At 44.1% G+C, this 21,305-nt stretch overlaps 1 long non-coding RNA gene across 1 annotated transcript; it reads left to right on the plus strand.

The window, feature by feature from the left end:
* The first annotated feature begins 6,771 nt into the window (after positions 1 to 6,771).
* Positions 6,772 to 9,973, plus strand: LOC310677533. Its single transcript, XR_014511242.1, has 3 exons — positions 6,772 to 6,875; positions 7,914 to 8,002; positions 9,413 to 9,973. It is a non-coding gene; the product is annotated as an uncharacterized lncRNA (long non-coding RNA).
* Positions 9,974 to 21,305: the final 11,332 nt, after the last annotated feature.

The following is a 21,305-nucleotide window of genomic DNA, read 5'->3' on the forward strand; positions in this document are numbered from 1 at the left end:
CCGATCCGAGCCGCCGGGTCGCCGCCCACTGTGGAGGGGAGGGTGCCAGGTGTGCGGTGCGGAGCGGAGAGAGAGCGAGGGACTATCTGGGGGAGGGACAGTGCAGCGGGGGGGGGGGGCGCAAATTACTTGCCTTGCCCCAGGTGCTGACAACCCACGCTACGCCACTGCTCCCCATGTCTCTGCCACCATCTGGATCAACCCAAAAGTGATGCGTTTTTATCCACAAAGTGATCAGCCTCCCTTCTTTTATTTTATTAATGGAAAAGGAAGATATGTTATTCATCTATAAGTCACATGGGGCCTCTAACTGCTCAAATAAACCTTTCTGATGACCCGCAGGAGAATTGGAAGGCAGATATTTCCAGATACGTCACAAGGCTGCTATCTTTGCAGAAGACCGGGTTCTTCATTGTTTTAATTGAATAGGAAGGGAGGGTGACTATTCATTAAGCAGGAAGAAGTGTGTTTGTATTTGTGGCAGCACTGCGCAGAAAATGTCTCCGGCATTCTCTCCCACCACACCCCTCCCCCGCTTTCCATCCACCGAGAAGGAAAGCTTTGAAAATTATCCAAGTGGGGAGAAAATGTTGGTGAAATTCCTAAAGGTGCGTGCAGTGGTTTTGCTGCGCTTACCTTACCCCTGAGATGGCTGAGGGGTGTTTGCACAGATCCTTCATTCTGTTCTGCAAATCATCTCACCAGCGGTCTGCCCTCAGCAGCCTTCCCAGGAACCCACCATTTGAGTCCAGGGTACGACACCATGAGGTAACTCTTCCCATGGGGCTTTTCAGATCAGGGAGGGCAGGCTGCAGAATGAGAAGGCTGCAGAATGCTGGATAAATGTTTAGCGGAAAATAAAACCCCCACACCACCCTCTGCTACTTCTCAGCTCAGAATCCTGTGCCCACTGAAATAAATAAATAATAATAATACTCTAAAGTGCTCTGAGGAGGAGGCAGAAAATTGGAACCCTCTTCTGATGGCAGCGGCGTGGGGGGGGGGGGGCATTTGAGAAGTGCAGGTTTGGAACCAACACTAATTTTTGTTACTACTCCAGAACAGAGCCTGGTGGGATTTGCATTCTGAGTATCGAGAACCAGTGTGGCATAGTGCTTAGAGTCTCAGACTAGGACCTGGGAGATCTGGGTTCGGATCCCCACTAGGCCACGAAGCTCACTGGCTGACCTTGGACCAGTTACATTCTCTCAGCCTAACCTACCTCCCAGGGCTGTTGTGCGGATTAAATGTTGAAATATACTCTGAGTCGAGTGTGGCTTTCATGCTCTTTATTCAGCTCATAGTAGTGAGGAATGAAAGTTCCCCCAAAGTATCTGCTTTATATACATTATTTACACAGTGGGCCGCACATGATTGGCTAATTCTGGGATTCTCCTGTAGGCCAATCAAGTTGCGGATTCACTTCCACCTGGAGCTGGATTGGGTGGCTCCTGCGAACCAATAATACTGCTGCATTATTCTAGGACCCTATTGTTCTACGACCAATCATACTGCTGCATTCTGGACCCTATTGTTCTAGGACCAATCATACTGCTGCATTCTGGACCCTATTGTTCTAGGACCAATCATACTGCTGCATTCTGAATCCTATTGTTCTAGGACCAATCAGACTGCTGCCTTTTGGATCCTATTCAACTCAGTACATAATAAATGTTACCCTATATGCTTCTCTCTCCTCTTGAGTAGCTCCATGCACAGCTAGCCAGGCACTGCAGAGGTGGCTCTGGTGCCAGGTTTGCCCTTTCCTCTGTTCCTGTGGACCTAGGGAAGATGCTGGAAGTGAAGGTCACAGACTTTGGGCTTTGAAATTTCAGCGGTGCCTTGGGCGATGCCAAAATTTGGTGCCCCCCCACCTCTTGCCTTCCGTTCTAAGTCCTTGTTGTGGCGCCCCCCTGTGGCACCTTCTCGGATTGGCGCCTAGTGCAGGCTCATTGTTGTTTAGTCGTTTAGTCATGTCCGACTCTTTGTGACCCCATGGACCAGAGCACGCCAGGCACTCCTGTCTTCCACTGCCTCCCGCAGTTTGGTCAAACTCATGTTCGTAGCTTCGAGAACACTGTCCAACTATCTCGTCCTCTGTCGTCCCCTTCTCCTTGTGCCCTCCTTCTTTCCCAACATCAGGGTCTTTTCCAGGGAGTCTTCTCTTCTCATGAGGTAGCCAAAGTATTGGAGCCTCAGCTTCAGGATCTGTCCTTCCAGTGACCACTCAGGGCTGATTTCCTTCAGAATGGATAGGTTTGATCTTCTTGCAGTCCATGGGAATCTCAAGAGTCTCCTCCCCTAAATCCACCTCTGAAAACTAGGGTGGCGAGCTCCTGGTGTGGGGCAGGGATATGTGGGTCCATCAACCTTTCAGGGTCACTGCCAGTGTAGAGAGCTGCTTTCCTTTCTGAGCAGATCTCTGGTTTGAGGTGCAGACAAGACTGAACCCCGACACCTATCTTTATGGAGAAATAAGCAGACAGAAGTAGCAATTAAAGCTCGTCTCCATCTCTTGACAGGCATGTTTTTGTAGCTTAAGCAGACTGCAAAGTGATTTGCATTCCAGCGGCTGAGTCACCAGAATGGCATTGCATGCTTAGTCAACATGCCTTGAATATTGCCTTAGAAATTGCATGCCTTAGAAACATGCCTTGAATATTGGAGGAAACCCCTTCCATTCCCTCTGCCTCTCCCCACACTTCCTCTCTCCTGGAAGATAAATCCTAGTGGGTAGAAGAAGAGTTTGGATTTGATATCCTGCTTTACACTACCCGAAGGAGTCTCAAAGCGGCCAACAATCTCCTTTCCCTTCCTCCCCCACAACAAACACTCTGTAAGGTGAGTGAGGCTGAGAGACTTCAGAGAAGTGTGACTAGCCCAAGGTCACCCAGCAGCTGCAGATGGAGGAGTGGGGAAGCGAACCCGGTTCACCAGATTACGAGTCCACCACTCTTAACCACTACACCACACTGCGTAAAAAGAGGCACCCACCCATCCCATGATCCACATCAACATAGTACAGGCTCCCACATATACACACATCGTGGGGGACCTGCATGTATGAATGAGATAAAGCAAATCAAATACAACACCTTCCATCACCTCAAATGGGGGCTAGGAACCAAAATGGCAAGCTATCTGGTTGCAGCAGTGTCTCAGGCCATATCTGTGATGGGGAAAATAGGACTCCAATCTGTGCAGCTCTTAAAGGTACAGGAGCTTCTCAGAGTTTGGACTGGCAGCCCCACAGCCCAATGATGGAAGCAGCATGTTGGTTCCCCTCCCAGGGATAGCTTTGCGGAGCTCGCCATGAAAAGGGAGACAAGAGGAATCCACGTTGCCTTTCTCAAACAGAACCCAGAATAAATTTGCAAGCCCTCCTGCCGTGCAGCTCACCTGGCGCTCAGATATTTTCTTAATCAGTTCAGGTGCCACTCACTGGGGAGCAGTTTCAAGCAGAGAAGCAGCAGGGTGTTTGTGCGTGTGTGCGTGTTTGTGTGTGTGTGTGTGCAGGCGTGTGCTTAACCCTTTCATTACCAGTTGCTCTAGACATATGTCTATCCTCAGAAACAGAAAAGTCCTTCTGGAAACTTGTAGGGAGAAAAGCAAGGAGGGGTGCTGCAGATAGAGACGGTTCTCTCAGTTTCTGATTTTTCTAATCATAAATTCGGTTTTCCACATTTACACAGCAATCTGCATTCTCCCCCCCCCCCCCCCGTTCTCGTGAAAATCCACCAGCATTTTAGTACAAATGTCTCCTAATAAAATACATTTTGTATGCAGTTTTGACTAATTTATGCAAGCCATCTTCCCCGATATAATGCATTTTGTATGCTATTTTAATGTGACTTTATGCACATTTCCCCCCGAATACACACAATTTTTGTACTTACTGTTTGGTTGGAGGACTGCATCACAAAATTAGGAGTGATGCAAATTTTAAAGGATGGCTGGGTTTCAGATCACATACTGTTTTGTAAAGTGCAACGCTTGCATTTTGCAATGAAATGCAAACGAAATTCATTCTTGCCTCCTTCCCTAGCTGCAGTAGAAAAGCAGTGTGCAGGGAAAGGGTTAAGCCCTTCCACCACTCCCAGAGCAACTTTTCTCTAACAAAAGTTTGCCCTCGGGCTTTGCAATGTGTGTTTTCATGGACTTTGGGGAAAACTGTGCCATGGGCTTCGCTCTCCATGGAGACTCTCCTGGCACCAGCTCTGTTTGTATTTTGTTTTACAGTGCTGGGTGATGATCCTTCTTACTTTCCAAGTTTTTAAAATACAGACAACCCCCTGATTTGCACGGGGGTTGTGTTCCTGGCCCCCGTGCGCATCGGAAAAGTGTGCATATGGACCCCCACCCATTATGCCCCATTATACCCCCAATTACACCCTCAGCCTACTCTCTTTCAGGTCGAAAAAGACCCACACGTCAGCGGTTGTGTGTCAATTGAAAGAACACAAAATGTTTGACACTTGTAGTTTCCCACAACCATTTAAATTCTTGTTGTGATTTTTTAATTATTATTTCATGGCTGCCGGTTTGTACCAATAAAAGATTTCCAGTCCACTTGTTGTTATTTTAATATTTATTTATTTATTTATTATTTTACTTATACACCACCCTATACCCGGAGGTCTCAGGGCAGTTCAAAATAAGACCACAACATATAAAATCAAATCAAATAACCCGCCCCCCAAAAAGAAAATTCTAAAAGGGTGTTGATTGTCAATAAGATCAACCAAAGGCCTGGATAAAAAGGAACATTTTTGCTTGGTGCCTAAAGGTGTATAATGAAGCTGCCAGGTGAACTTCCCTGGGGAGAGCATTCCACAGACAAGGAGCCACTGCAGAGAAGGCCCCGTTCTCGTGTTGCCACCCTCCGGACCTCATGAGGAGGAGTCACATGAAGGAGGGCCTCAGAAGATGAGATGACCTCAGGGACTGGGTAGGTTCATATGGGAAGTGGCGGTCCTTGAGGTATTGCGGTCCTGATTTGACTGGGTGAACTGAAATGAGAATATTCACCACAAAGGGAGAGGCAGAAACGAGAACAACGACAGTAATCAACAGCAGTAATAGTGGCTGAAAATGCAAGGATCTATTTTTTTCCTGGGAGAGTTTCTTGTTGTAAAGTGAAAGGTCCTGCTGAAGAAAATTCTTGTTTTGTGTATGAGGATGATGACAGGGAGGACATGTCCTTTAGGAAGGGGTACGTACTGCATTGTTACAGTAGACCTCAACTCTTTTGTTTCAGAACACACCAGCATTGCCATTGTTGACATTTATGAACAAATGATCACTCTGCTGATGTTGAGGAATTCAACTTTTCATCCGGCCCTGATTTCCAGGTTAGTTTACTTCTACAGGTGTGTGTGTTTCAAAATGGAAAAATGTGGTAAGCTGTTTTCCTTTTAACTCCTGCTTCTGCAGCTTCCCACTTCTGAGAGCTGTTTTTGTTTGGCTTTTACTCACTTGAAATTCAAATTCTAGCCACAATCTAGTCTGAGGACAAGTTCTGCATGACTTGAAAATTTACATGCCACATTGGTTGGTCCTAATTAGAGTTGGGTCAAAGTTACTAATAGCATTTATTTATTTTTGCAAACATTTTTTTGTTTATGCTGAACAGTTTTTCCCCTTTTGAGGATTCTTTTTTGCATTCCTAGCTAAAACGTTATCATCATCATCATTGCTAAATTTAGGGTTGCCATATCCAGGTTGACAACAGCGTCCAGGTGGAAATCTGTTAAACATCACGGAAAAACTGGATGTATAGCAGCCCAGGTCAATAACTTTGGTCAAAAAGTTGTCCGGATTTTCACTGTTTGAAATATGGCAACCCTAGCTAAATCACTCTTCCTTGGCCTCTCAGTGGTGTCAAACCGTCAAATCGAATTGGCTGTATAATGTCATGACCATACACAATGTCATCCAACCAGGAAGAAGTAGGAGCCAGGGCACTGAACGTGGTCCAATAGGAACACAGAGAATGGCCCAAAGGGTGCTTATATGACGTTGTTTTACTACTATCCATAGGGCATTTTTTTCAGCTGGAGCTCACAGGAACTCATTCCCAGCACCTCTCAGATGTGCACCATTGCTGCTCTAAGTTCTGCCAGGAAGAATTGCTGTGCTCACTAGGACTGGCCACCTGAGCTGTCGTGTTTCTTCGAATAAAGAGTTAACTTACCTAGCAGTGGAAGGAACAACAACAGTATCAGAGAGACTTCCATTCTTCCCTCCTTTCCTGATGTTTGGAATGTTGCTACAACAGCAATGCCCCAGGGTGTAAGGAAATACGGAGACATAGGGGACATGAATCCTCAATATGGCTACCAGGTACTCAGAAAACAACATCTCCCAGAATCCTCAGTGTCTAGAATGCTGCTATTGCCAAGCGGACATGGAAGGGGGTTGTGGTATCTACCAATTGATTACAAGTTACATTTGAACTTCCTTGGGGTTTGGTCTTTGCTCATAATTAGTTGAGAAGCAAACTTCAACCTCAAACTTTATGATGCCCCTCAAAATTTCTGAACTTAGGCACCATGACTAAGGCCACAATAGATACATATAATAGAAACTAGAGCAACTGGCATTTCTTGACTCGATTGATCCTACAAAGAGATTGCTGCTCTTTCTCTGCACAATGGCCACCTTGCCCTGCCTGAGCAGGGGGAAGCATATTGCTGTTGCTAGGCAACCTCAGGACTCATCCTCCAATCATCAACAATGGGAAGTTGCTGGATGCTGTGGGCTCTGCAGTTGCCTAGCAGCAGCAACAACTTGTTTTTCTTCATCCCCTGGACCTGACAGTAGCCAAGAAGATTGAAAGTGCCGGTCTACCAGAGGCGATATCTGTAGCATGCTGGGTAAGTAATGAGAAAGGGGGCAGTGAATGCTCTGAGACGAGTTGGTGCTGCAGAGTGCTCTTTTTAAAAGTAAGGAGGAAGGGGCAGTGGCAACACTGGATCATGCTCAGGAGACGGTGCAGAATAATGGCATGTGGTGCGCAGAGCATCCCTAATGGGTAAGGTTGGACTTGGCACTGTAAAGAATTGCAATTAAGGCATTCAGCTGATCTTTCCCTCCTATCATCTTACAGAACTGCCTCCCAGAGTAATTCCTCTCTCTTTCTCTTCTCTTCTCCCTCTTTCTCTCTCTTTTAAATATAGAAACACAAATAAAACCTTATTCAATCAGGAAAGTATTCAAAACTCATAACAAATAATTGCTGCATGACAAAGTGAAATTGTTCTCCAAAGTGAGTCCCTCAACAGCAGTCTGTCTCCCCTCCTCCAACTTTCTTTCTTTTTTTTACAGCCAAATAAAAGGAACAGATGTTAACAGACTTCTGCCAAAATTTCCATGAGCCCCATAGGCAGAGGGAGCAACTGAGTTGAGATGTCGCCATGGCAGAGTTTAATTCCAAAACTAATAAACAAACACAGGAAAACAATTAAAAAATGAAGTCCACAGGATGAATGCTGTGAAAATTGGCAGAGGGGATTTTTTTTTGCATCTTTTTTTTGTTTTGTTTCAGCAATACCTTCCAAGGTCCTCTCTGTTATAATGCTTTGAAAAGAGAAATAATTATTCCTCCCCCCCCCCCCCCCCGGATGAAATTCACTCTTACCTTTAGTGGAGATTTATAATTATTTCAAGGTGTTCTTTGCATAGCCAGTGGCTACTCAGCCTGATTGCTATGTTCTACCTCCACTGTTGGAGACTGTATGCTTCTGAATGCCAGTTTCTGGAAACCAGAGAAGGGGGGGAACATTCTTGGGCCTAGGTCCTGCTTGTGGGCTCCCCACACACATCTGGTCGACCACTGTGCCAACAGGAAGCTGGACTAGATGGGCTACTAGCTAGAACCAGCATGACTCTTCTTGATGCTCTTACGTTTTTAGAAATAACATGGCAGGGCTGGCCCAAGACATTTTAGCACCCAAGGTGGACCAGGGAAGAAGGGGTGAGGGAAGAGCTACATGTGACTCATGTGAGGGAAAAGCGGCCTAGAAATATAATAAATGAACATGAATGAATCGGGAACAAGGCGGTGAAGGAAGATTGACCTTGGAATCTGCTGCCCCAGTGAATCACGCTGCCTGAGGCAGTTACCTCACCTTGCTCATAGGTGGGCTGGCCCTTCACCCCCACTGTCCTCTCTCTGTTGTGTGTGCACATGTGTATGGTGTCTCTAGAATAAAAAGCTGCACAGGATAAAAGCCCCAAATGAGTAAATAGAGTGGATGGTGACCATAGCTGTCAACCGTCCCTTATTTGGCGGGAAACTCCCTTAGATAGAGTGGATGGTGACCATAGCTGTCAACCGTCCCTTATTTGGCGGGAAACTCCCTTATCCCAGCGCCGTTTCCCGCTGCTGTCCCGGATTGATGATGTCCCGTAAATTTCCCGTGTTTCAAAGGAAGCAGCTCCTCTCCCTCCCTCTCTGCCGGCCAGGGAGGAGGGAGGCGCCAACTGTATTGCTTGGCTGCGTTGCTCACCCAATAAGGAGTCTAAGAACGACTGGGGGGGGTGGAGCTTGCATGCCTTGTGCCCAGCCGCGTTGCCTGGGGACTTGCCTTTGCTCAGCGCTTCTGAGCGGAGAGGTGATGGTGGTTTTCCTTGCTGCATCCCCTTTGCCGGGTTGCTGCGCTGTGGGAACCACCGCTTGAGGCTTCATTTGGCTGCTGGCTGGGATTTCTGCCTTTGGTTCGGAGGGGCTCAAAAGTTGAACATACCTGTGCTCGGAATCGGATGGATACATCATCGACGGCCCACTCACCCTTGCTGGGGAAAAGGTCTGTCTGGAGCGGGAGCACATGGTGGGGGGAAAGGAAAGGCGATCTCATAGGAGGGGGGCTTTTGGGTTTATTTTGGAGGCTCCTTTGATTGACTGTTATGGGGAAAAGGAAAGGAGCTGGTTGACTAAAATGGCAGGTGACGATCTCGTGGCGAGGGGGGGAGGCTGTGTGTGGCTAGTTAATGCAAGCTGATCCCTTATTTTGGCTGCTGATCGCTTATTTTTGAGGCTGCTGGTCCCTTATTTTCAAATCTGTAAGTTGACAGCTATGATGGTGACCCTTAGAATTGGTGGTGCTACCGGCCACTCCCACCAGCCTGTTTCATACAAGCAAAACCTGCTGCTTTACTACAAGAGAAGTGGCCTTCACAGCTAGTAATACTCCTGAAATGTGGCAAAGGACTGTAAGAAGGGCTATGGCAATGAGGGAACTTGCCTCTAATTGCCCCAGGCTGTGCTTTCCAACCTATTCCTAGTCACTTCCTCCCTGTGTTTCCTTCCTTCCTTCCAGCTCTCTGTACAACACACAATGAATGGAAATCAGTAAACTGTTCCCTTTATAATTTCCCTCTCCATGTCTCTCCCCTGCCCCTCCAACCCCAGGTTACTTTTACTTGCCAAACAACACCCACTTTCTGTCCAATAGCGCTCTTGAGAGAAAATGGCCAAGCTGACTTGTAGGAGGCAAAACTGATCATCAAACAGTGAGCGAGAATGGTGTTGAGCAAGGAAAGGATGAAGCAGATACAAATCATTGCCCCATGAGGCTGCCATTATTTCACATGCATGTGCGCTGAAGATCGGGCATTAAAGTTCATTCCTTCGGCCAGTAAAGGGTGGCAGAAATCAACAAATGAGCCTGTGCAAAAATGAAAGTGTTTGGTGCCTGGCGCACTCAAATTCAGATTCCCCTTCCCCTTTATGCAGTCATTCACTTCCTCACTTATCCCTTAATTCCTTTTTCTCTTTGCACACACAGACATTTGTGTACACATTTCATTCTCTTTCCTTTTTCTCGACATACACACCCACATTAATCTCTTTACACAATTAATGTTGTAATCTTCCTTTCTGTCCCTTGCAGCATAATCCTATGCATGTTTACTCAGAACTATGTACTTTTAAGTTCAATGAGAATTTCTCTGGAGCAAGAATATATAGTACTGGGGGGTGGGGGGACAGGGACAGTATCTCACATGTCTTTATTTTATTACATTTACATTCCAGCTAGGGATAGAGGAAAATTCTTTTTTAAGCAAACTGCTCAAATTCATACCTCTTGGTCTGGGACATAACTATCATTCAGATATTGCACTTTTTTGAATTTTACAAAACTGTATTCAGCTATATATATATATATATATATATATATATATTAATGCCAAAATGCATTAGAAGTGTGTATATTAGGATAAAATACATTTAGAAATGCATACATTGCAATTAAATAGGAAGTTAAATGTGAATTTTCATATAGGTTTTTCAAGTTAACGTATTACCTGGTTAATACAGGGACGTGGTAGAATTGATTTATGAACAAATTCAATCAAAACTGACGCAGGCTTGAAATAAACTGGTCCAATCATCCCTAATCCTATCTCTCCTCCCCCCCCCCCCCCGCAAGAAAGTGTTATACATGATGTGTGCCCCCTTTCCCCAGTTTATCCTCAGAACAATGCATTGAGGTAGGTTAAAGTAAAGGTAAAGGGACCCCTGACCACTAGGTCCAGTCATGACCGACTCTGGGGTTGTGGCGCTCATCTCGCTTTATTGGCAGAGGGAGCCAGAGTTTGTCCGCAGACAGCTTCCGGGTCATGTGGCCAGCATGACTAAGCCACTTCTGGCGAACCAGAGCAGCGCACGGAAACGCCGTTTACCTTCCCGCCAGAGCGGTACCTATTTATCTACTTGCACTTTGACGTGCTTTCGAACTGCTAGGTTGGCAGGAGCAGGGACCGAGCAACGGAAGCTCACCCCATCGCAGGGATTCAAACCGCCAGCTTTCTGATTGGCAAATCCTAGGCTCTGTGGTTTAACCCACAGCGCCACCCGCGTTCCTCTTAATGAAAATAGGGACATCCTAAGAAATAGTGGGACATTCCGGGATCAAGTCAGAAACTGGTACAGCTTCTCTACATCAGGGACTTCCCTGGAAAATAGGGATACTTGGGGGGGGGGGTGTGCAAAGTAACACAGGAGTTGCTGCAAGAGCTTTTGTCAATAAAGACTTTGCTATCAAATGTGTACCTTCCTTAGCTGGGGTGGCTCAGCGCATGCATGGAAACAGTCCATAATAACCAGTCAAGCTTCCCCACCACACCCACTCAAACGAAAAGAAAGAGAACTATTCATCATCTCTAATGGGAACTGTACAAGTACAGCTTCATTTCATTCACGGATCTGTAGACAAGCCTGGAAATCTAACAATGGCACAGACGGTTCGCGGTGTCTGCAGAGACAGCCTTTACATGCAGACATTTGACGCACTTGAAGGGAGTCTATGCGAGAAATGAAGTGGTTGTGCCCTCGAGATCTGTGCCTGCTCCTTCCCATTCCCCTCGACACGCACACACCTCAAACCAGATGTTTTCCACCCTCACTGATACCCTTTTGCCTCCCCTTCCCGCAAACTGCATCCTGTTTCAGTGTTTACTATCCATATGGGCAAAACACACACACACATAAATAAATACTAGGCATAAATCTTTATATATACAGCATAATATCGAGATCTCTCCAAGGAAGGCATCCTGTTAGCCTCTAAATCTATTTCTTTTAATCTAATCTTCATCTGTAATGGTTTCTCTGGCTGCAACCCGAACGGAAACATCTTGGCAGGTGGGAAAGAATGAAAACATTCGAGGTTTGTTTCGAAAGGTTTTCCCAGGGAAGGCTAGCGTTTCTAGTTTCCACCAGCATGGCAGCACCTGCAAAGCCCATGAAATACGGCAGGCGCCTGGGACTTGACCCTGCGATGCGAGCCAAGAATCATACAGATGGGAACTCACTAAAACCCGAACATAAAGATGTCAGGAGCACCTTAAAACCATTTAAAAATGGCAGGATTGAGAGCTGGATTAGATACAATAGCAGGCAATCAGATGGGGGAAGGGACAGGAAGCTTTTTAAAAGCAAAAATGGGGTGTGCAGAAGTAGGGAGATACGCCCTTTTCACCCCCAAGAGAAAATGCATGGAGCTGAGTTCTACTACTACTACTACTACTACTACTACTAATATTTATACCCCATCCATCTTATTGGGTTTCCCCAGCTACTCTGGGTGGCTTACAGCACTTTAAAAATTGTAAAACATTAGAGATTTAAAAATTTTCCAATATAGGGTTGCCTTCAGGCGTCTTCTAAAAGTCAGATAGTTGTTTATTTCCTCAACATCTGATGGGAGTACGTTCCACAGGGAAGGTGCCACTACTGAGAAGGCCCTCTGCCTAGTGCCCTGTAACCTCACTTCTCACGTTGAGGGAACTGCCAGAAGACCCTCGGAGCTCGACCTCAGTGTCCAGGCTGAATGAACAGGGTGGAGACGCTCCTTCAGGTACATTTTTATTTTATAGGAGTGGTGTGATTGTTTCTCCCACCTGGCTCTGACCCACATCGCTCCTGTCCTGTTAGATTGGGGGAGATCACAAGGGAGCTGCTGATAATTCACTTCCACCAAATGCCAGTGTCACTCCACATCAGTTCTTGCTGGGCTGCTTGGGGAAGGGTTGCAAATTTTGATGTTTTGGGGAGGGTGACATTCACCATCTGAATTCATTATCGCAGGGTGTTGTTACTTAGATTATAATTCAGGGTGTGTGTTCTGTAACTGTACATCCCTTCTTGCTTGATGGTCCCAACTCTACTATAGAGCTTGACGATTCAGAATAAGTTCGGTTTTGCAGCAAACACTTTGGTCCATGAAACATGGGTGTTGATTGTCCTCAGTATTAAAGATTAACCTTTTTATTTAAAAATTGGGCACAATCTAGCTAAAGGGAAGCAATTTCCAGTCCCATTGTATTCATTGCACGAAATATATCTATTTGCTGAACTTTCCACTTGAAAACATCGAGCCTACAAAACTCCAGCAGGATTGTGCCTGGAATTTTCTTTTAAGGTTAGAAAGTTGGGACATAATGTGTTAAATGACGTGTGATGACCGGACATAAAACAGCATCCCAGTCCAAGGATTTTCAGTCAAGCTTCTCTAATTGCGAGTGACAGAGATAAATTTTGCTGTTGTTCTCCTCTCTGCCACTGAAGCATATTCTCCCTCTAGGTATGAACATTGTGGTCAGTGTCAGAATCATCCACCTCTGCTTGCGAGATGACTACTAGCTTTCCCTCTGAATCAGGGACACAGCAATTAAGTGGGGAGCTGTGCTAGTTTTCTCGTGGAAAATATAACAGAGCTTTTTGCAACCAGTTTTTTGCTGGCATTTATTGCTGTTGTTGTTTAGTCTTGTCCGACTCTTCGTGACCCCATGGACCAGAGCACGCCAGGCACTCCTGTCTTCCACTGCCTCCCGCAGTTTGGTCAAACTCATGCTGGTAGCTTCAAGAACACTGCCCAACCATCTCGTCCTCTGTTGTCCCCTTCTCCTTGTGCCCTCCATCTTTCCCAACATCAGGGTCTTTTCCAGGGAGTCTTCTGTTCTCCTGAGGTGGCCAAAGTATTGGAGCCTCAGCTTCAGGATCTGTCCTTCCAGTGAGCACTCAGGGCTGATTTCCTTAAGAATGGAGAGGTTTGATCTCCTTGCAGTCCATGGGACTCTCAAGAGTCTTCTCCAGCACCATAATTCAAAAGCATCAATTCTTTGGCGATCAGCCTTCTTTATGGTCCAGCTCTCACTTCCATACATCACTACTGGGAAAACCATAGCTTTAACTATATGGACCTTTGTTGACAAGGTGATGTCTCTGCTTTTTAAGATGCTGTCTCCATGGACAAAGACAACAGGCCAACATTTATACCAGCATTCTAATATAAGCCTGGTTTGTATGTTGCCTTCAAAGTTTAATTGAAGACAAAGTTCATCTCTCCCCAGCTCAGTAAATGAAAAAGGAAATGTCAACACATTGACATGGATGTTCACCTTCTGGTGCACTGCTGGAGAACCTGTGGTCCCCCAGAAGTGTAGGTCTTTCAGGACCAGTGTTATTTGGTCCTGGTGGCCTCTCCCAGTCACCAGTCTTGCTGCCACATTCTGGATTAGTTGTAGTTTCTGAGTCACCTTCAGAGGTAGCCCCATGTAGAGCGCATTGCAGTAGTCCAAACTAGAAATAACCACAGCATGTATGAGAGCAAAGATGTGGAGAAGCAGCAGGCGGAAGAGCAGTCAGGCAGAACAAGATATGGGTACTATACAAAGTCTGGCCATTGGCCAAGCAAAAAGCCAGGTCTGATTTGGAAGAATTTGTAAGGCCTGGTGAATAAGAACTAATGTAGGGAATACTGCAGTCAGCAGGAGTGTCTGGATGGAAATTGTTAAAAATGTCCAGGAAAATATGGATGTATTGCAGCCCATGCTATTTTTGCTGATTTTCCATAAAAAATAGCTTGAAAATGCAATTATTGTTTTTTTTGCGATTTTGCTCAGAAAGCACAACAACTCCCTAAACTGTATAGAAACTTATTCATGTATGCTACTACAGCAGCAAGGACATTACTTGCCCCAAAATGGAAAGAAGCAGAAGTCCCAGCAAAGGAAGAATGGATATGAAAACTTATGGAATATGCAGAAATGGTGAAACTTACCAGAAAAATAAGAAATCAAGATAACAAACTTTTTTTAATATAAAATAATGGAAATGGTTTACTGAATATTTACAAACAAACTGTAAACAGATAAGAACACTGGCAAGACTACTGCAATAACCTGTGTTTATAAGAGTATATATTTAAAGTAGATGAATAAATGAGCAAATAAAAATAATTTGGATATGCAGAAATATTAAAAAAACAATTTAAGGAAACGCAGAAAGGGGGGGAAGGAAGTCAAGTTTTGAAATGTTCAAATGATTGTAAAAGTGAAATGTATGGAGCATTTTTTTAAAAAAGCACAAAAATGTAAAAAAGCTCAGCAACTTTGCTAAAGAAAGCTCAACAACTTTTCTGTCCGGATTTTTACTGTTTGAAGCATAGCAACCCTATAATAAGGTGGGATAGAAACACCAAATATAACAGTGTCTTATCCTGTTTTGACATTGATAGCACTAGCTCAGTGGGGCTTTTTAATATACCATAAAACTAGTAAAGGTAGATATACCACTATCAGAATGGATATGGGGAAGGTTTCAGGATCAGTGTATTTGAGCAGGATCCAAAAATAATAAAACCTAAGATTTGGGTTATGTACAGGTCAGATATCCCTTTGTTAGTACCAGTAACAAATGGAGCTAGAGCTCAGAAAACAAAGAATTAGACTTCAATAACTGAACAAGTGGCAGCATTACCAAGTTCAAAGTCTTTATTTTTTAGGAATATAATCTTATCCCATGATCAGTTGAAACCACAAAATCCCAATGCTCAGCTACCATTGTTTCAGTACTTTAAATTAGGAACGATTGTTGATATCCAAGTAGGTCATATTCAGAGGTGTGTACAGAGGGGAGTGTGTGTACGAACTTAATAGCATTTAGCTTATTTTTGTTGTTGTTGCCATATTGTTAATATTATTTTATAGATTATAATTTCCTTATTGGTTTGTTAATCATATAATAGGACTTGCATGTTCAGACCTTTAAACCTCCCCCTTAAATAAATTCAGACAAGACTCAAATTTTGGTTTGGTTTTTGGCAGAATTTAGGCCACAGCTTTATTGATCACAGCAAGTGACTGGTTGCATAGGCTCTGGTTCGACTAGCTCCCTGCACCGTTGCAGGTAGCACTGACCCAGGGCACCCACAGAGGTCAGCTTAGGGTGAACACCTGGATAAGCGGAAAGCCAGGAACAGGCTATCTCTGCCACCCAAATGGCCCCCTGGACTCAGGCACGGGCACAACCCCCTCACAGGGGTTGACCAAACCATCAAGTCCCTGGATTCCTTTAACAGAATACCCCTAACATAGGGATGGCGAGAGCGTTCCTCCCATCCCTATCACCTGAACCAGAGCCTATCCGCAACCTTATAAGTTGTGATGATTTGCTATGTGGCAGTCAAAACCCAAATGGCACCAGCCAATCAGCCAAGTGGGGAAAATTCCTGCCGTGCCCCTGCCCCAATGACAGACGACACACGATGGCATAGCAAGGTCAAGCGCACAGCTCTAAATATAGGGAGAGGTGGGCGGGTGTTCCGATGCATGCACCGAAAGAGGAAGCTCTGGGTCACGTGCATAGGTATATATAGGTCCCTCAATTCGTTTAGCTTGCATCCCATTGGCCTGATTAAACCCAGTATCAAGGGACCTACCAATTAGGTGTTGTGGCTATCCAATCGTACCCACCCACAACACAGGGTTTGGTTGCCAGGTCTCACCTCAACACATGCCCTCTTTAAGGGAGGACCCGATTTATGCTGTAATTACGATCTTTAGCTTGTTTTCTTAGTTGCTGGTTTGCTAACATTGTAACTGTTTTACTGGTGATTTATTAATTATATGATTTACGCTGTTCTTATGATCTTCTGCTATGTTCTTATAATGTGAACCACCCTGAGATCTTTGCATGAAGGGCAGTATGAAAATTTAATAAATAATAAATATATATTCAGAAGAGACCAATTGAAATTCATGACTTAAGTTCAGTGATTTTAATGGATGAGTATAAGTAATGCTGGATATCACTCTACATTCAGAAATAAATGCAGAGAGGCATTAGCCCTTTCTGAAAAGCTATCATACTAGAGAAAGACAAAGGGCTGCTGTCTAAAATATACAAAATACTGTCGGACCCAACTAATCCAAAAGACTCTGTAAAATGAAACCGGGAAAGATAATTGAATATTGCAATAACAGAAGACAAGTGGAAATATGTATGTGCGAAACAAACAAACATGGCAGATGTTTCATCAATGGAGAATTTCTATAAAATATTGTATAGACAGTATTACAAACCAGTATGAATAGCAAGTATGTCTTCAAATCTGTCAAATAAATGCTGGAGAGTTAACAGAGGAAGAAGCATATTAGCTCACATCTGGCAGGAACGCCCTCAGGTCAAAAAATATTGGTCAGACATCAGAAGCAGTATCAGAGATATAGTGCGATATATGATTCAATTGAATCCCTCAACCATTTTACTGGGAAGGATGAAAGGACAACAGGAAAGAGCATGTTTTGTGTGTTGTAAATATGCGAACTGCAGCCTTTATGTTATTAGCCAAAGAGTGGAAAGAGGCTCTTACGATCTATTGGTCAATAAAGGACTGACATGTGGAATATCATTTTTTATCAAGAAGGTGATGGCCTGTAAATAAATAAATAAGTGTGTTGGGAAAGGAAGAAATAATTGTATAGACACTTTCAAGGAAACGGCTCAGCCCTTTGTACAATTTTGGAATGGAGACTGGCCAACAGAATCCACTCCTGCGGACGACTTTACAATCAGATGTGGAGTGAATATATTTGTAATGATTTAAATATGTGACCTTCTCCCCCCCCCACCCCCCCGGTCTCTTTTTTGCTGGAGTGGCAAACGAGATATGAAGCCAAGAAATCCGAATCCTTGTATAAATTTTAAATTGGAACCTTTCCTCACTTTCTGTGTAAATAATCTGATACACTTTTCATACTTCTCTCATTTTATCGGGGTGGGTTTGGGGGGAATCAAATTAACTTCCATATTGGGACTTGGATGAAGACTACTATCTCTTCTCCCTTCCCTCTGAAGCGGGGATGGTGAACCAGGTATTGTTGGACTCCAATTCCCGTTAGGACCCATCAATTTGGCCAATGGCTAGGGATGATGGGAGTTGTCGTCCTGCAACCTCTAGAGGGTTGTAAGTTCCACATCCCTGGTATTCAGTATTATTTATTTATTTATTTATTTATACCTACCCCACCCATCTGGCTGGGTTTCCCCAGCCACTCTGGGTGACTCCCCAACAGAATATCAACAATAAAAGCGATAAAACATCAAACATTTAAAACTTGCCTAAACAGGGCTGCCTTCAGACGTCTTCTAAAAATCAGGTAGTTGTTTATTTCTTTGACATTTAGTGGGAGGGCGTTCCACAGGGTGAGCGCCACTACTGAGAAGGCCCTCTGCCTGGTACTGAATATTTATGCCCCCCCACCCAAGAGTGCAGCTCTGGAGGTCTCCACTTTACAGTGATCCTCCTCTGTTTAGGGAAGCTTTTAATGTTTAATAGATTATTGTATTTTAATATTTTGTTGGAAGCCACCCAGAGTGGCTGGGGAAACCCATCCAGATGGGCAGGGTATAAATAATAAATTATTATTATTATTACTACTACTACTACAGTGGTGCCTCGCAAGACGAAATTAATTCGTTCTGCGAGTTTTTTCGTCTTGTGAATTTTTTTGTCTTGCGAAGCACTACTGTGCATTGACGGTTTCCCATAGGAATGCATTGGCGGTTTTAAAAAAAAAGGCGCAAGACGTTTTCATCTTGCAAAGCAAGCCCATAGGGAAATCCGTCTTGCGAAGCAACTCAGAAAACGAAAAACTCTTTCGTCTTGCGAGTTTTTCGTCTTCCGAGGCATTCGTCCTGCGAGGTACCACTGTATTACTATTACTTACATGTTGCATCCAGAGGACCAGGACTCTTAGAAATAAGAACCTGGACTCCAGGACTCTTATGTTTACTAGATGAGCAGGTTTATTTTAGAGCTCCTTGCTTGCTTACTGTAACATAAAACCTAGTGTTCTTTTCCCCCAGAGTTCCTCCTACCATTGTCTGCTTACTGGACGTCTGTGGTGGACTGCTTCGTGCTAAGCCCAGAACATCTGGAATCCTGTTCTAGATCGTGGAATGGACCTACAATAAACATGTCAACACCTAAAGAAGCCATGTTAGCAAAAAAAACCTCCCAGATTCGAACATAGATAGGCATTTGATGAATCAGGCAAACACGTGAATTCACCCTGAGCTGCACTTCAGAAGCCATGGAGAAGGAAAACCCAGGGAATGTGGCTCTCAGGCAGACTTTACACTCAGCTCTTCTCATTTCTATAAACGAAGCACTGAAATACACTTCGACTTTCGTCAAGTCGAGAGACCTACAGAGTAGCCTGGCACATTAAAGATAATGCTAGAGACCCGCTTTCAAACGACAGAAAATAGCTCCAAAGACCAGAGAAGCGGTGAGTGCGTGGAAAGCATCCACGATGATTTCCCACGAGGCATTTGTGTTTCAATAACAATATTAAAGGATTTGGAAGCAAGTTGGGAAACAACTACTTTTCTTATGAAGCCATCAATTATGAGTCATACCCTTCATGGAAAGAAAAACAGCCAGATATTCAAAGACGAGCAATGTTTTCAAGTAAATACAGAGGCACCAAAAAAGAGAAGAGGAGGAAACCAGGCAGGAGTGTTGCAGGATTTTAAGATTGTTGTGTGTTTGTTTGGGTTTTTTTAAAAAAGAAGAAGGCTGGAACGGCTTCCTTTTCAGGCCTTGTGGAGGTAAAACGGTCTGTTTCTGACCCATATGCTGTAGTTTGGCTAAAGAAGCAGTACAGGGAGATCCCAGAACTTCTTGGTTCTATTCCTGATGAATTATGTGGTGCGCTGTGTCATTCCTCAACACATTTCTTCACAGTCACAGTTTGCATGACACCCGGGGTGGACCTGCTCACAACAACCCTGTTGGATAGGTTAACAGAGGCTTAAGTTCATTTCCTTTACTATACTTCAAGGCTTAAGTTCATTTCCTTTACTATATACCCAAGGACATTTTGCAGGTACACTCAGAAACGTAATTATAAAAATGCACAACTTTCTCCCTCACTCTTAACTGGTAGCATTACAACAAGCAATAGTTAAGGATGAAATGAATAGTGAATTGCAGCATGTTTCTGTCTCATAGGCACTCCAATGTAGGTCCATTCTGTCTTGTTCCATTCTACTATATCCATTTTCTGCAGACTTTGCATGTAAATATGCACATTTCAATGCTTTTAAATGCATTTTTATGTATCTTTTACATATGACACGTATTTTTGTCCTCAGTTTCTGTGCACTGCAAAATCCAGAGAAGTGTGTAATCAGACTGGCAGCGGCATTCCAATTCCACAAGTGAATTTGTGAATATTGGACTGGGCAGATAGATCTCTTCTCCCCCCACCCCAATCCCCTAGCAATCGTTCAGTCTAGCTCTAAATGCAGTCTACTCTGTGCTTCTTGCACCTCACCAGCTCCCTCCTAGACCTCGAGGGGAAGGTGTCTACAGTAGAAGAGAGCTCATATGGAAAATGACCGAAATCATTCATGTGTATAGCTGCTGGAAATGTATAAGCAACTTTGGAATAATGGTGAGCCTGGAAAGGGTTCGATAAAAAAGATTTTGCTAGATATCTTCACATAAAATTATTCCCTGAGATAGGAATAAAGAAAGATATATATATACAACCCATAAAGACATCTGTATTAGTTCTCAGTACCTACACATCTACAAACCTTGTCTGTTTGCCTGCCTTCGCCTCCCAAGCTACTTTATCTGACTGACCTATGGACTCAGCTACATTGGCAAAGAAAAAGTACTTTATATGCATTGTTTATGCATTCTAACACTGTGGCACCAGATGGCACTGTGGAGTTCCGGTTTTGCCAACCCGATTTCTCATACAAAGTTTGTAATGCATTTAACTGAAGCGCCTCTTTGTGCAACCTATCTGAAAGTTTAGAGGGAAGATAAGGTGTTTGGGGAACCTACAGTCTTTCCATTAGGAAACAGCTTTCTACAAAGTTCCTTCCTCCTAAGAACTGCATAAGGAAGAAAACACCCCTTTTCTGATTCAGTTCACGTCTAAAGGCAAGCCCACTTTCTGAAACAATGCGAGCACCGAAACCAATTCATACCTCTGTATTTTCAGTGCAGTTCTTCAGCCCAGTGATAGGTACAGAAATGCATACACTGGTAAAGTGAGTATAAAAATGAACATATTAGTGAAACTAATATAAAAAAATGCATTATATTACGGGAAATTCCTGAGCAAAAATGTCTACATTGGGCACAAGCACATACCAATATGTGAATATTTAAAAAAAATTCACGGGAAATACTAGTGGATTTTCTCGAGGCAGTAGGCATCCCTGAAACATCTCCACTGGTGAACAGATGAGATTCTGGAAATCAAGGGGATCTGGGCATTATTAGCCATGAGGCATAGGCAGTGCTTCTAGAAAAAATGTTGCCGGTACTCACCATGAAGTTGTTATAGTAAGTGCCACACCTTTAATCAGTGCTTTTCTTCTAGGAAAAAAAAGATGCTGGTTCTGTGTACCCTTAAGTACCCCCAGAGCACTGGCCATAGGTAGCCAAGGCAGAGCCAAATGTGTAGGATGAGGGGCTAACATCTTCAGGGAG

Source organism: Podarcis tiliguerta, assembly GCF_965153285.1.
Source record: "Podarcis tiliguerta genome assembly, chromosome: 5".
NCBI lineage: Eukaryota > Metazoa > Chordata > Lepidosauria > Squamata > Lacertidae > Podarcis > Podarcis tiliguerta.